This window comes from Furipterus horrens, unplaced genomic scaffold (assembly GCF_987537825.1).
Source record: "Furipterus horrens unplaced genomic scaffold, mFurHor1.1.pri manual_scaffold_17, whole genome shotgun sequence".
In the NCBI taxonomy this organism is placed as follows: Eukaryota; Metazoa; Chordata; class Mammalia; order Chiroptera; family Furipteridae; genus Furipterus; species Furipterus horrens.
The window spans coordinates 81,960,513-81,964,942 of NW_028327187.1; the positions used below are offsets into that span (position 1 = coordinate 81,960,513).

Below are 4,430 nucleotides of genomic sequence, written 5' to 3' on the forward strand. Positions count from 1 at the left end.
TTTAACAATAGCAATGGATCACTGGCAGGATCGCCTGTGAATTAAATTTTGTTTTCCATTTCTCCAAATTATCTCAATGCTCTACTGCAGATCTGCCAATCTGGACAGTACTAACACGTTGGATCAGATAAACTTTTGTTGTAAGAGGCTGCCTTGTGCATTCAGGAAGGTTAAGCAACATTCCTAGCTTTGATCCGCCCGATGCCAGTAGCACCTTCCCCTTTTCCTGGGTGTCATCAACTAAAATGTCTTAAAGCATTGCCTTGTGTCCCCTGGAGGGCAGAATGCCCTTGGGTGAGCACCATTGCTATGCAGTGTATGAGAGTTTAATGCACATAGAATGCTAAGTGTATATAGAAAATGGTTGGGTGGATGTAAATACCCTTGAGTATGTTCAGTATGTAATTTTTCTTTGCATAAAATAGCCACTTTCTAATAGCATTAAAAGTTATTCAGGTCTCGCACTTCCCGCCGGGGCCCTAAGTGGAAAGCCTGACCCGCTCCCTCTCTTCTTCTGTGCCGCAGCAGATGGGACGGTCCTCCAGCGGGCACTGGCTGAGCTGACCTCAGAGACCGAGGTCCCTGTCGTGTTTGTGAGATGGAGAAAGCTAGGTGGTCATTGTCCAACCCTGAAGGCTTATCAGGAGGGCAGACTTCAAAAGGTACTGAAAATGAATGGTTCTGAGGATCTTCCTGGGTCCTATGACTATGACCTCATCATCATTAGAGGGGGCTCAGGAGGACTGGCAGCCACCAAGGAGGCAGCCAAATATAAGAAGAAGGTGATGGTCCTGGATTTTGTCATCCCAACCCCTCTTGGAACTAGATGGGATCTTGGAGGAACGTGTGTGAACGTGGGTTGCATACCAAAGAAACTGATGCACCAAGCAGCTTTGTTAGGACAAGCCCTGTGAGACTCTCGAAACTATGGATGGAATGCTGAGGAGATAGTTAAACATGACTGGGGAAAAATGACGGAAGCTGTACAGAGTCACATTGGCTCTCTCTGAACTGGGGCTACCGGGTGGCTCTGCGCAAGAAGAAAGTCACCTATGAGAATGCGTGTGGGAAGTTTGTCGGTCCTCATAGGATTAAGGCAACAAGTAACAAAGGCAAAGAAAAAATTTATTCAGCAGAGAGATTTCTCATTGCTACTGGTCAAAGGCCACGTTACTTGGGCATCCCTGGTGAAAGAGAATACTGCATCAGTAATGATGATCTTTTCTCCTTACCTTATTGCCCTGGTAAGACTCTGGTAATTGGAGCACCCTATGTCGCTTTGGAATGTGCTGGATTTCTTGCTGGCATTGGTTTAGATGTCACTGTTATGGTGCGGTCCATTCTCCTTAGAGGATTTGACCAGGACATGGCCAACAAAATTGGTGAACATATGGAAGAACATGGTATCAAGTTTATAAAACAATTTGTACCAATAAAATTTTAAAAAATTGAAGCAGGGACACCAGGCCAACTCAGGGTGGTAGCTCAGTCCACCAACAGTGATGAAATCATTGAAGGAGAGTACAATACAGTATTACTAGCAATAGGAAGAGATGCTTGCACAAGAAAAATTGGCTTAGAAACTGTGGGGGTAAAGATAAATGAGAAGACTGGAAAAATACCTATCACAGATGAAGAACAGACCAACGTGCCTTACATTTATGCCATTGGCGATGTGCTGGATGGGGAAGCTGGAGCTCACCCTGGTAGCCATCCAGGCAGGACAGTTGCTGGCTCAGAGGCTCTATGCTGGCTCCACTGTCACAGTTTACCAGAGTTACTTTTGGCCATTGGAATGGACGATTCCATCAAGAGACAGCAACAAATGCTACGCAAAAATAATCTGTAATATGAAAGACAGTGAACGTGTTGTGGGCTTCCACATGCTGGGTCCAAATGCTGGAGAAGTTACACAAGGCTTTGCAGCTGCGATCAAGTGTGGACTGACCAAAATGCAGCTGGACAGCACCATTGGAATCCACCCCGTCTGTGCAGAGGTATTCCAACTCTGTCGGTGACCAAGTGCTCTGGGGGAAGCATCCTGCAGGCTGGCTGCTAAGGTTAAGCCCCAGTGTGAATACTGCTGCCAAGACTCCAAACCACTGGTGTGTTTCCTTGCCCGAATCCAAGGCAAAGTTTTCAGGAAGGTTCTTGGGCTTTGACACCTTTCTGCCTTGTGCCTACATCACCCAACGCCCCCTTAGATCTCCTGGGTAGGAGGTGATGAAGGGAAGGTAAGCAGCGTCACACTGGGGTCACCATGAAAGACTTGAAGCTGACCTTCGGCAGTGCATCAGAGGGTGCGTCCATGAAGTCACTGGCCTCAAGCCCCCGCAGCGGGCAGTGACAGAACAGCTGGCGAAGCAGACTTAGCGTGACTCTTCCTTTGTAGGTTTTCTTATCCTTTGTCAGGATTCTACTGTTGATTATTGTTTTATGTTTTCTCCAAGGTGTTAATGATGCTAGAGATGAAAAATGTTAGCACTTGATTTTTGTCATGGCTTGACTATGCACATAAGGTGCCTTGTTGCTTAGGAGGCATGATTCAGCTCTCTTCGCGGCTGACAGTAGGCTTGTCCCATGAATGAGAACTACCTTGGGACTCACATGTTATGCTCTGCTCAACTCACCTGTGTAGCATGGTCTCCCCTAATAAGTTATATGTTCAAGAAAGTAAATGTATGATTGGCCAGATTTGCCCCTCATGTGCTACATCACTTGTTATTATTCATCTTAGTTCCATTTAGGGAAGGAAATGGCTCCTTGGCCAGCCTATTGAAAGTGGTATTCTTTTGCAAGGAACTTAGTAGTCTAGTATGATTTCCACCATTATTCATCATGGAGGCAGACATACACCTTAAATGTGAAAAACAATAACTGTCTTTATTTAGTTTATTGCATGCTGGTCTAAGTGAGCTGAAATACTTAACACTTGTTTGAAACATTTTTGGTAGCTTTAGCTTTAAGCAAAAAACACAATATCACAGCTTTATTTTTTATGTATATTATATATATGTTCCTTCCTAAGAACTACATTTATAAGAAAATAATTTATTCTACACTTACAATTTAACTCTTGTGGTAATTGCTCCTTTAAGGAAGTTGTTAGTATCATAAATTATTATTTTTGAGCACAGGTGGATATGAAAATTTTTTGTTTAAAAACCAAATGGTTTTGACATCTTCTGTTGAACGAATGACTTACACCTGGTGGGATTTCGGCAGAAGTGTTTATGCTTTGTTTGCATTTCAACTCGTACTATTACAGAGAGGTATTAGCTCCACAGTATAGATTTCTGTGTAAATGTACTAAGGATTCTATTCAGGCCATCTTCTCACTATATGAGTTGGATTTTAAACATGTGCTGTGGACATCAGGTCTCCCACCAGCGGTTCTTGTAGCCCCTTTTTCATTCCCTTCCCTCTTCTTGTGTTTCTCAGCTACAAAGCTGAGTAGTAGATTCCAAGTCAATTTCTTGGTGGCCTCAGGGAACCCATGCTTCTGCCTGGCATTCCACCAGCAGAGCACCTAACCCTGTGCCACAGGACTCTGCTTCATGCCCTCATCCCACCAGCTTATATGACAAACATGAGAAGAAAAATGAAGAGGGGAATCAGGTAGTTGACTGTGCTGAATTTTATTTATTCCTTAAAATTTGTTTTGTCTCCTAATCTGCCAATCTCTGAAATTAGAACTGTGGGCAGTGGGAGACAATTGTGCTGAATCATGTGGTTCTCTCTGCTTAGTAGACAGAAAGGTTCTGTCCTCACAAGAAGGATCATACTTGATGAACTTGTCTGGTTTAGATTCTGTAATTGCCCAATGTACTGAAACATATTAAGTTCATGTGTTTTTGTTATAATTCTTAAAAACAAAAAACAAAAAAAAACACCAATGTGAACCATTAAAAGGCATTGATACCCCCCCAAAAAAAGTTTTTCAAAAACATCTTATGAAAACTCTGTGAGTTTAATTTAAGATTATTGAGCACTTTGGGGGAAGTTCAGACGGTTTCATATTTTTAAAAACAAATCACACTAAAATAATCCCTACAGTCATGTGACATTGTGAGAAGATATATATTGTATATACTTTTCCCCAAGACTGAATGACTAGAAGAAGAATTGCAGCATCAAATGGACTTAATTTATAACGTTTATATGTCTTGTCAAGTTTCCATCTGGCAAGGCACTGTGAATGTATAACACCTTCCGGTAACATGTGAGACCTTCGTCTCTCCCAGCAGCTTGAATCACAATTAAACATTAAAAACGAGTTGCTTTCCAAAATATAAATGGATGTATTTTTCTGAACGTAAGAGTAAGCTATGCTTTTTGAAGACATTCAGAATAGAACAGATGAGGCAAACAAAACTTACTCCTCTAGAGTTTTTGTTTTCCATGAGGATCAGCGATCCCTAGTGTGTCGC

General features: G+C 42.4%; 1 pseudogene; it reads left to right on the plus strand.

Annotated features, from left to right (window-relative positions):
• Positions 1–656: 656 nt before the first annotated feature.
• On the plus strand, positions 657–2,070 carry LOC149991432 (thioredoxin reductase 1, cytoplasmic pseudogene; annotated as a pseudogene).
• The last annotated feature ends 2,360 nt before the right edge of the window (positions 2,071–4,430 follow it).